The 12,169-nt window shown below is 42.1% G+C and overlaps 1 protein-coding gene across 4 annotated transcripts in view; it reads left to right on the top strand.

The window, feature by feature from the left end:
* Positions 1-285: 285 nt before the first annotated feature.
* The window catches only part of PRKCD (protein kinase C delta), a 70,081-nt gene continuing 58,197 nt past the window's right edge, over positions 286-12,169 (top strand). For 2 of the 4 annotated variants that reach the window (XM_029996182.2, XM_029996180.2), the window contains exon 1: positions 364-485. The gene's annotated coding sequence lies outside the window, so the exon portion shown is untranslated. Of the gene's footprint in view, positions 303-363; positions 486-12,169 lie in introns of those variants that run through there. The other 2 variants (XM_041118853.1, XM_029996181.2) reach the window with 2 other exon arrangements.

The following is a 12,169-nucleotide window of genomic DNA, read 5'->3' as shown; positions in this document are numbered from 1 at the left end:
ACCGCCCGCCAAGGTACGGTAGACGCTGCGCTGGCGCCCGGCCAGCCCGGGGCTCTCCGGGCTGGCGCGGGCTGAGGCGTTTCCACACGCCGCCGCCTCCTCCGACGAGAGAAGAGGAGGGGAGAGAGAAAAAAAGGGAGGTGAAGGGGCCGCGCCGGGCGGCTGAGGGACCCGAGCGGCTGAGGGACGCGGGCGCCGCCGACCACCGCCGCCGCCTCCCCTCAGGGCGCGCTGCCACCGCCGCCTCCCTCAGCACCTCCGGGGCGGGGCCGGCGGCGCGGGGGCGGCGGCGGCGGCAGCAGGTGAGCGCGCGGCCCGCAGCTGCGCCCCGTGGGCGGAGCGCGGGGCGGGGAGCGCCGGGCCGGGCCGGGCTGTGGCGGGGACCCACTCGCTCCCTCCCTCCTTCCCTCATTCTCTCGCTCTCTCACAGGACAGCGCCCGAAACTTAGCGGTGGCCGCGGCCCCCGACGACTCCCTGGAAGCGGGTGAGTGCCGGTACCTGGCCCCGGCGCGGGGGCTCCCTCCGCTCCGCAGTTCCTGCCCCGCCTGGTGTGGGGTGAATGAGGAAGCGACGCGGGCTCCGGCTCCCTCCGGCCCGGCCGGCTTCCGCGGGGCTCCCGACGGGGAGAGGGGGCGCCCGGCTCGGCCGCCGCCGGGCTCAGCCCGCCGCTCCGGCGTGTGTCCCGGCGGGTCGGGCGTGAGGGGCGGGCCGGGCCGGGCCGGGCGGCGCCTCCCGGCGGGGCTGCGGGACGGGAGTCGGCGGGGCTCTGCCTCCGGCACCGGGGCGCCGGCTGCTGCGGGGCTTCCTCCTCAGGCGCGCCTCCATGTTGGGCTCCGCGCCCCGGGGCGGGGGGCTGCGGCGGGAGCCCCGGAGGCCGGCTGAGCCCCGGCCGCGGACTTCGTCCACCGAAACCTCCCCGTCGCCGAGCTCGGGGTTGCTCGGGATGGGGCCGGCTCGTTCGGTCCGCGGGGAAGCGCGACCTTGAGCGGGGAAGGTCTGCCAGCCTCCGGCCGGAGGGACTGGCAGGCACCGCGGGAGGGAGAGGATCGCGCCCCGTGTGAGGAGGTAACGAGATCCGTGTGGTTCTTGACAGAAACATGGAGTTTCCCCGTAGCAGAAATGCCAAGTTTGATAACATCAACTTTTTTTTTTTTTTTTCCTCCCCACCCAGCCGGTTGATACTCTGTTTCTGTCTCCTGTACGACAGTGAGTTTGAAGCAGATAAAATGCATGCTCTTTTAAATGGTCAGGTTTCCAGCTGAATGGCGACAGACAATAAGAAATGAAGGAGCAGGAATGCCTGTTGCTTTTGTGTACATGCCAGGCGTGCATCTCTTGAAAACCAATTTTCAGTTCATTGCTAGAGAATTCCCCGTGTGCATTAGGGTATGAAATATTAAAATAATTGGATTATGGCATTCAGTGGTTACATCTGACATCTGTTTACTCGTGGGCTCTGACTGTTGCACCACTTCACTTCTAGATTATTCAAGTAGCGCAGAGCAGAGTGTTAATCTGGACCTAGGAGCTCTTGCAGGAGATTTATGTGCAAGGATGATATTGTTGTGTATCCCGTCTCTTGACACTTGGATGTTTCCGAGGACAGAACTGAATCTGCAGAGAAGACAAGTGTGGGATAATCGGTTCTCATGCTAAGTCTTTTCCTAGTTTTAGAGACTTGTTTAAAGCCTGAATTACAACATTAACATCTCTACAAATAGTCTGTGTCAAAATCTGGGATGCACTTGTGTGTTTAGTTTCTTTTAAATCTTATTTGTGCCTTGGCCTCATACAGTCGTCCGTTTATTAACAATATAATAAGCCGGCAAATAACCTCTTCAGATAATGCCATGCAGCATTGTACTTATCAAATAGGAAGCTATAACCAAGTATAACCAATATAGCTTTCTGAACAAGAGGCTATGAAGTGTTTCTTAAGTCATGAAGCAGTAATTCATAAACATATGTATTAAAAAGTATATCTGCAGCATTTCCTGTCTATTTTAGTTCCTGAAAATGGCTGTATTAAAGAATTAGATATTTGTCTTTGGACTGGTAGATTTCAGTCACCCCAAGATACTACCATAGGAACCTGCAAATCCTGAGGAAAGAAGCAAACATAAGGCTGCAAAACATAGATTTAGATTTTTTGTTTGTTTGTTTGTTTCTCACCCTTATCTTGGGTTTCATAATAAAATACAGGTCTGTGCTTTAGTTTTAGAAATGATTAAATGCTGGCATTTTCAATTTCCTTGATCCACACATTTTTACTCAAAGTTATCTTTTTGTAAAATTGAATATAGAAAACTTCTAAGGAAATATGATTATCAGAATGAAGTACATAACTTTTGAAACTTTGACAGTGTAAAAATTGAAACACATAAGGTATTTCACTAGACATTATTTGTATGGTTGTATGTAATGCTAAACAGAAGAAAAAAAATCATAAAATCATTTAGGTTGGAAAAGACCTTTAAGATCATCAAGTCCAACCATCAACCATCCCACTAAACCATGTCCTGAAGTGCCTTGTCTACGTGCTTTTTTAATACCTCCAGGAATGGTGACTCTACCACTTCCCTGGGCAGCCTGTTCCAATGCCTGACAACCCTCTCCGTAAAGAAATTGTTCCTAATATCTAACCTAAATCTCCCTTGCCGCAGCTTGAGGCCATTTCCTCTCGTCCTATCTCCAGCCACCTGACAGAAGAGACCAGCACCCACCTCACTCCAGCCCCCTTTCAGGTAGTTGTAGAGAGCGATAAGGTCTCCCCTCAGCCTCCTTCTCTCCAGACTAAACAGCCCCAGTTCCGTCAGGAGCTCCTCATAAGACTTGTGCTCCAGGCCCCTCACCAATGTGGTTGCCCTTCTCTGGACATGCTCCAGCACCTCAGTGTCTTTCCTGTAGTGAGGGGCCCAAAACTGAACACAGGACTCGAGGTGCGGCCTCACCAGTGCCGAGTACAGGGGAACAATCACCTCCCTGCTCCTGCTGGCCACACTGTTTCTGATACAGGCCAGGATGCCGTTGGCCTTCTTGGCCACCTGGGCACACTGCTAGCTCATATTCAGCCAGCTGTCAACCAGCACCCCCAGGCCTTTTTCTGCTGGGCAGCTTTCCAGCCGCTCTTCCCCGAGCCTGTAGCATTGCATGGGGTGACTGAAGTGCAGGATCCAGCACTTGGCCTTGTTGAACCTCATACAATTGGCCTCAGCCCATCGATCCAGCCTGGCCAGATCCCTCTGTAGAGCCTTCCTACCCTCGAGCAGATCAACACTCCCTCCCAAAGAATTTAGAGGTAGCATAAAAGAAGTAAGAGCAATACTTTCAAATTTTCATCCTACATCTTGTAATTCAGATTTAGGTATGAAGGAATTGCTGCCACTCAGTGGCTGATAGAAATGTATAGAAAACTATATTCTGTTACACCGGTATGATGTACGTGTGGTTAATGAGTACATCGTAAGGTAATTCTATTCGGTGAATGTGCGTGAGATAATTGATTAGGAAGATGCTTGTATTGTTCTCACCACACAAGAGCTCATTCTCATAAATTTTTCCAGTTTGTATTTCATGAATTATAACCCACCTTTTCATTAGGCACAATTATACAGTAGGGTCATAATTTTCTTATTGAATGGAACAGTGAAATAGCATAATAATTTTGACTTTTTGATCACACAGCATAGTTGAAAAGATACTCTGTAAAGAAAGAATTAATTTTAAACTAGAAAGTACTTCTAAACTAGAAAACTTAGGAAATTTTGTAGCTAGTTTTGTTAAAGAGAAATCTTTAGAAGAATCTCTCAATGAGAACTTGGCTATTTGATGCTATATAGATCAAGAAAATAACAATAAAACCTGGAAAGATGTCATCTTTTATTAAAATAACTGATTTTTTGGGAAAAGCATAGAAGCTTTCAGGCCTCTGAGTCTCTTTTGATGTCTAAAAGCCACAGTCATTACAATTAAAGTTCCTGTCAAATTGAGTACTTCAGGGCCTAATAGTTTAAATTAACCATCCATCCTTGTTTCCCTTTGAAGGACTTCACTGTCACCCTGCCTCTGTGCAGAGGCATAGATCCTCTGCCCTGTGGATGCGTTGCCTGAGCTCAGCTCTGGCTGCTGCTCCCGAAAAGAGGAGCCCCTTCATCACCTCTCACTCTGCAGCTGCACTGCGACTGGAGGCGAGACTGTAGCACATGTGGATGTATCAAAGTTCACTTCAGCCCAGCTAATCTACAGTGAAGCTGCAGTGGCACAAGCCTCAGTGTGGACTGTACAGTGTAAATACTTTACAGGTGTTAGCCAGCACTGAGGTATGTGCCTGTATTGGGTTCATTGACACAGGTATTTAAGTTCCCTAAAGCTAACACAGGTGTGTCTCTTCATGATGCAGTCCCAATGTGTTATGTACCTATAGTCCACCATCCCCTTCATTGCATTTATGAAGTATATACTTAACCTACTGTAAAAAGAATGGAGGAAAAAAGGAATAGGCTAGGGATTGAAATGTTTCTTGCATATGAGTCAGAGCTGAATATGAAAGATGACAAGAAGGGATTTACCAGTGGAGTCTGGGGGCTGGCTGACTTCATTAGGAACCAAATTCCTCTGTTAATCATCCACTGATGAGAAAGGTTATGCGATTTTTTTTACTCTGGAATTATCCTTGCATTAAGTGCAGCTTTTCCACCCTGGTTATCAGTTTCTGTCCAAAGGCTGCCTAAAAAGCACCAAAAGAGTTTGTGTTCCAATAGTTTTTTTTAACTGTTTTCCTTGTGCCATGGCAAGATTTGTAATCTTTCTCTGAATATTCCTTTACCTGCATAATCTGAGTGCAGAATTTGGTTCTGTAGAGCTCTCTGTGGAGCCAAAGGACAACGAGCAGGAATAGGGAAATGGGGAAAGCTACTCGTGCCCATTCGGAGCTATTTGAGTAGCACATTAAAAGTAATCCTTCTGCATCCTGTGGCTGTGCTTTGCAAAGATGCAGTTAACAGAGGTGAGCCTTGGAGAGCTCTTTACAGCCTTGGTAAAATAATGCTGAAATGGCTTGTTACATTCTCATTTAAAAGGCGGTTATTTCTACCTGTAAGAGAGTTTTTACACTTTCTTAAAGGGGCATTACCTCTCTAAGCCAGAGCTACCACGTTTGCTTTTTATGATATTTGAGTAATTTTGCAAAAGTCTGCTCTGTAGGAAGTAGTGTACTGCCTCTAGCTCTATAGGGCTAGTATATATAGATTATATATACTGCCTTTATGACTGGAAGCTGCACCAGTGTGCTGCTCCTGTTACCAGAGACACCAGGAAAGGTAGAAAAATGAGACATCTAACACTGGAGTACTGGGGACCTCACAAATCTGTCCTTGGCAAGCATGGTGCAAGATTTATTTCTGGTCTGATCTAGACCAGACTCTTATCATTATGAATAACACTGATACAGAGAATGGAAATCTGATGCGTCTATCTGTGTGTTCAAGATTATTTTCTGTTGGCTTTTTTTTTTTTTTTAATTAAAATTTATGCAAGTGGAAAATTATGTCTACCTTTCAGTGGCAGAAAGGTGCCCTGACATCCATGAAGTAAGTTATGTTTTGAACCTGTTAAATTAGCTGTTGCTTTTTTCTGATTGATGATAGATTTGATAGTTTCTGACTAGAAGATGGAAGTGATGCAGCACAGATGTACAATAGTTGCAATTCAAAGAGGCAGGCCATAAAATCAATTCTTTAAAAATATTTCTCAAGCTAAGAAAGCGCGTAACACCACAGAACAATTTATGGTATCCTCTTACTGAAATTAATGTGTTTCCTGGTAATTTCTTTGCCATTGAATGTAATACTCTATCTGGAAAATTTTATTTAAGGATATTTAAGCATAGTTGGTATTCATATTATAATAATCACAATCCATGAAGTCTGAGAGTGACCATCACAGATAACTTCATGAAACTGATGCACATTAAGCTTTTAAGCCTTGTATGTTACTTGCCTGACTTGTATGTGGTATGTGCTTGCCATCTCCTCCTATTTTATCAGCCAACCATCAAACTTATAAAAAAAAAAAAAAGAAAAGCAGCAACTCTCTGTATGCACCAGAACAAGATTATTTTGAATTCCAAGGTGCTGCTCACTTTTGAGAACAAAATAGATATTCAACAAACTATGGTCCCGTTTGGTTGAAGTGTAACCAAGTGGTTTCACTTTTACCCATTGGTAGTGAGTGTGGAGTTGGGATAGTCCCGTTTGGTTGAAGTGTAACCAAGTGGTTTCACTTTTACCCATTGGTAGTGAGAGTGGAGTTGGGATAGCTCCTAGGAGACTGGTTAATAGATCAAGGTATCATTACAGTAGGCATTGTATGTGTCTGTGGCAAAGAGACCCTACTAAAACAAGCTCTTACCAAACAGCTTAGTAAGGGTGCCCCTCTTTTCTGAAGACATGCATGTGGGCTGAAGTCCTTTCCACCTCACTGGGCTCAGAGGAGTTGTCTGAGTTATCTGAATTTGTATCTTGTTTCTCATCTCCTGGATGGCTGAAAAGCTCTAAAATGGGATCTACATTTGTGCATGAGTGGCTTTGATTTGCATTATGTTTAGTCTTTTGCAGTCTCATAAATGATTTAAGTATTTATAGACTTGGTTTACATCTGGTTACCCACTAGAAATAGTATCTTGAAACATATGCAGTAAATCTAAACTTCAGCCTCAGCTTTTTTCCCCACCCCTGAGCTATGAAGTCATGCATGCTACTGATTTGGAGCTGAAAGCCTAGACCTGCGTTGGTTTAGTCTAGTTGTTTGCTGTGTGACAAGTTTGTAATGATGAGATGACAGAGAGAGAAAACTGCATGGTTTTTTAGCACTCGAGTGTCAAGTTACTTTCTGAGTGTTTGAATTTTTTTTTTTTTTATCAACATTTATTAGCGATCTAATAAAATCCTTGTTTGTATATTTGATTCTTTATCATATTCTCTGGTTTCTTGAGGAAGTGCAGTTTAAGCTTTGCCATGGTTTTTCTGCCTAAGGAACTCGTGAAATCTGAGTGTTTAGTCAGTACCACTTTGTTCATCATCATACCAATGATATCTAATTTACTTCAGTGCATTGAGTGTATCAATATTCAATATGAGGAACAGCTTAAGGGAAGAAGGATTCTTGGTTGTGATACCAGATTTGTCTTTCTGATAGTAAAGCTTTGCTTTTTTAACTTATAGCCAGATTTTTTTAAGATTTAGATGCTTGAACATGTAGATAGATGCTTGAAAAGATGATCAAAAATGTCTAGCAGCCAAACTCAAGGCTAAGCTTGGCTTCTGCGGTCTGCCTTTCTCCGGGAAATTCCCCATTGAGTACAAAGGCAGTGTAGCCAAGCTATTGCTAACACATTGTTCGATGGCTGAACTATGCTTTTCTAGGAGGAGACTGTATTTGATTCTTGTTTGAACAAAAGAGGAATCTTGTATTTCTTTATTAAAAGAAACAGTCCCTTCTTTTCAAAAAGCCCTCTGTGTGAAAATTTGGTAGGAAGATACAGTCTAGCCAATAGCAAGTAGGGCCCATTATATACTCTTAACTTGTATTCTCAAGGAAAATTAAGATGAAAAGACATAGTGCAATAACTTTGAAAGGCTGTCATGTTTGAAATATGAGACTGACTGCCCTGTACATTTTATCTCAAGATATTTATGATATGTTTTATAATGCCTCTGGGTGACTGCATTTTGCTGGCATGACTATGTAACCAAAATGAGTATTTTGTACCTTACTGATTTTAGTGGTACTGGTTTTTAGTGCCTGTTACTGATTTTAGTTAGTGCCTGCTGAACTGGAGAAAATACTTTATTTGCTAAAGAACACAGTTGTGTGTCAAAATATTTTACTGGAAATCTCTTGTGAAAGTAAGATTTATTCTTGCTTATTTTAAAAAATGTATTTAATATATATTCCTGTAAGAGAGAGCACAGATGGCTGTCTTGCATCAAGTAGGTGCTGCCAGGATCTTTCATTCTGATAACAAACTCTGTTCCTTTTATAGTTTAAATTAAAAAAATGGATCTGAAACCCTCAGTCATACAAATATCTCTGCAGGTGAAGGAGTAATTTGATCATAGATGCTTTCAGTATTGATAGCTGGTTTGGGTTTTTTTAAAGAAACTTTTTTTTTTTAATAGTCTGGTTCTTGCACTCACTGAGCAATGATGATTACATTTCTTCACATCGAGTGTGCTGGTCCGTTAATGCTGTGTTCATGCTGAGCTGTGAATTGCTCAAGAGTTTAGCTGTTTCCTTATGTGTCTGGTGGCTGATGACTGTGGCCTTCACTGAACTCAAATATTCTTACTAATGAATGAATTGGGGATGCCAGTTGCCAAATATCCAAAGCGGATTTGTCTGTCAGGAAATCGTGCGAGCTCTTTCATATTACATTTGCTTGTGTTCCTCGATAACTGAAAGGAACTGACATGATTTCTGTTTGACAAATTTATCTAAGCAGCAGCATCCCAGTGGCAAGAGCTTCTTGATATGGACCTAAACTCTTCCAGGTAATTTAAGAGCTAAAATGCATCCAGTTTTGCTTTGATCTGAATGCAGTGAGCTGTCGGCACTTGAACATGTCTTCTGCCATTCTCTCAGCTAAAAAGGAGACTCCAGCATCCCCAGTTACCTAGCTCCTTCAAACCTAGTACAATGGTTAGGGAAGGACAGGTAAAACCAGGGGTCAGTAAACAGCACTTGTGTCCTGCCTAGAAAAAATCCTGTCGGGGAACTAGAGAGCAGGAAGATACAGCTTAAAGCAGTATTACAACTTTGGCAGGTATCTTGGCCCTGTCTGCCCTGTGAAAGAAGCATCTCTTGTTGTACAAGTCCATTGAAGTTGTTCCGCTGTGGAACTCCTCACCTTTACAACAGCAGAAGAGAAATTTCATGAGGGGATATTGCCAGATATTTTTTCCTGGTAGTTTTTTTTTCTACAGGTCTTTTTGAAGAAACATGTGATTTGGACCAAAGGATTTATAGGTCTCTCTTAATCCCCACAAGGCTTGTATTAGGTTCTTAGGCTTTTTTTCCCTTCCTCCAGTTTTCTTAGACCCTTACAGTGAGGGAATCTGCAATCAATTTATACCTCTCAGCTCATCCATAATTGCAGAGCAGCTATGCTGTTGGCAAAACTTGCTTCATCAGATGTACACTTGAGAATATCTTAAATATGGAAGGTTCTCTGGAATCTAATTGTCCCAATTCATTTGGTGTCATTTTAATAAAGGTTGGGTTTTTTCTCCAGGAAGTCAAGGCACGTCTGTATCATTCGGGTTTCCTTGCCCAATGGTCTCAGCTGTGATTGCTGACTTCCCTGGCTGAGCCATCACAGCCTCAGTGCAGGTTCACCAGAATTCCATGTCTGCAGGACAGTCTGTTCCAGTTAAGGGTGAGTTTTGTTGCATTTGTGCAACATGCTGTTATACTGCTGTCATTGCATCTGACGTGCATGCTTTTGCATGCAAATACCTCATATTACTATCCTAGGTAAGCACTTTTGGTGTAAGTATATGTTTATTTTATGTAAAGTTAGAACAAGTTTCATCTGAAGTGGATGATAATGCTCTGTTGCAGCCTATACTGTTTTTTCAGCAAGCCTTTCCACATTGCTCTATTACTTAAAAGATTAAGTTATTGGATCTGCACCACCAACTTCCTGCACCACAGACACCCCATGCGTCCATTGAAGGGAATACAGGTGTTGACAATGAGGGAAAGCTGGAATGCTGAAGCTGCCATTTAAGCAAGGAAGTTCATGGATTACTGTTGTAAGGCAAGAGCGAGTGGGAGAGAGAGCAGCAATATGAGTGCAGAGATAGACCTGGAGTGCAGCAGGAACAGCACGGTGCAGAGCGATGAGAACTGCTAGGCTATGCAATGTTGCTCGTCCTTGTTGCATCACGTTTGTCAGAGGGATGCTGCCAGCCCAGTTACTCTCACTTCATCCTTATGAACTCCAGCTCCTCTCCAAAACTTTTGCAATACAACCCAAAGGCCCACCAGCTGGGGCTGGGGCAGGGAGAGGAAGTGGAGCTCTGGTTTGTTGTTGTATTCTGTCTTCCGTTTCAGTTTAATTTGCAAGCTTGCTTGTTTCTAGCAGTGCCATTAAGATTTTCAAGGCAATCCCCAGGCTTTATTGTAATCTGTACTAGTATGTCAGATTGGTTTTCTGACCTATTTAGGGTATTGCAATTTGGAATTAATGTTGCTTTCCTTTTCCAGTGGGTGGCAGTTGAAGCAAAGAGAAATGTTTATTTGCTTCGAAGTTTATATAGATATGTATTTAAGGAATGGGAAGAGAAGCCAAAACAGGCCAGCCCTTTACTGTCTTTCCTGATGTTGAGTTCTGTTCTTTTTTTATTGCATCTCCTAGCTAGAGAAAAGGACAAATCAAAGGACCTCTCGTGACCAAAATCCACTTTTAGTTTCAGTCTCCTCTACTTTTTATGTGTTGTTCTGTTGCTTGTTTCCTTATTGTCTTACTAGTTAATAACTGTGAGCCCAATCTTTCCATCACTAGAGCTTTGTATTGTGTAAGGCTAATTTAAAAACTCTGAAGGAGGGAGCTGCTAACTTCTTGCAGCAATGTGTTCAGCTTCTTAGACCTGTATTTTGATTTTGAATGTAACATGTAGTAGCATTCCTTTCTCCTTTTAAAGGGCAAATCTTGACAAGAAGTCTTCAATACGAATTCTTAGAAATGTAATATATATTATAACCCTAATATCTATTTCCTTGAAGGGCCAAATTTTGACTGAAAAGTACTTTCATGCACATTTCTTGAATGGAGGTAATGTATATCTTATTCACAGCTGAGTCTCAAGGATATATTATTAAAATAGCATACTAGATTCCAAGTACTGCTTAACTAAAGTACACATTAGTACATTTAGTGAATATATAAGTAAAACATAAGTGAAATATTTATTTATGGGAATACAAATATATTTTTAATGTATAAATCACTGCATTTCTAAATGTAGTAGAAATTAGGTTAAATCTATTTTTAAAAAATTGTAAGAAGTATGTATATCAGTGCTGAAACCAAAAGTCAGGTTGAGAATTGTTCTTGGATCATGGACCATAATTTGATGTACTTTAAGAAGAACTCAATTTCACTATTTTGTTTTCTTCAAGCTGTTAAAACAGTGATAGGGCTTCTCCAGCACTTCCCAGTGGTTTACATTGTGGGTAAATACTTGATGCTGCAAAAAAGCTGGAGAATTCTTTTATTTTAATGATTTTTCTTTTCCTAGGGATGAACTAGTAGTTCATCTTCTATAATATGTGATTATAGCTAAATTAACCAATTAGTCCCCATCTTCTCCCTGAAGAAAATGAGGACTTATATAGGTATTTAATGTAGCTAGGCCAAAATATATTTAGTTAAATTGGATAACATTATTATAAATGCATTTCAGCAGTTTTGCTACGTCCAAATTTAGTCAGCTTATCATAGCTAAGCCTTGTCTAAGCATATGTGGCATTCTACTTTAAGACTGTTCTTACACTGATGCAGTTAAATACAAAAGCTTATGTAAACACAATCATTCTAAACACTTATAAACTGATTTGCCACTTGTGTGGATACAAGTTCTGCTACTGCTGCTGTTAGAGCAAAGTTCAACTTGATTGATAGATGAAACTTGTAAAATGTTTTAGGACTCTAAATGGAAAAATATCCAGGAAGAAACCTTTCTACCCCTTCCAGCCACATGAAATAAATGATGAGAAATTAATTACAAGAGCAGCAAGGAGTTGAGCTTCGTCTGGTTGATAACAAAACTGATTTTACTTATTAGCAATACTCTTTGGTTGTAATGACCTAAAATGGAAATCTTTTTTTAAGCTAAAAATACTCTGAAAGCCATGACATAGTATGTATTCAGTTTTGTCAAAGGGACACAGTCAAACAGAAAATTACTTTTTTTTTTTTTTGCTTTTTTGATACAAGACTTTATAATAATATCTGTGATGACTGTAATGTAAGTCGATCAGTAGAAAAAAAAAAAATTATTTTCGGTTCCTTACATTTAACCGGCATTTATGGGATTGTCATTTGCTGGAAAAATTGCTGTGCACTTCTATAGACAGTGAGGAAAAGGCTCTAAATTCTTTTAAAAT

This window comes from Aquila chrysaetos, chromosome 20 (genome assembly GCF_900496995.4).
Source record: "Aquila chrysaetos chrysaetos chromosome 20, bAquChr1.4, whole genome shotgun sequence".
Classification (NCBI taxonomy): Eukaryota; Metazoa; Chordata; class Aves; order Accipitriformes; family Accipitridae; genus Aquila; species Aquila chrysaetos.
Note: the sequence above shows the minus strand (reverse complement) of the source record. Positions and strands in the feature narration are given on the sequence as shown.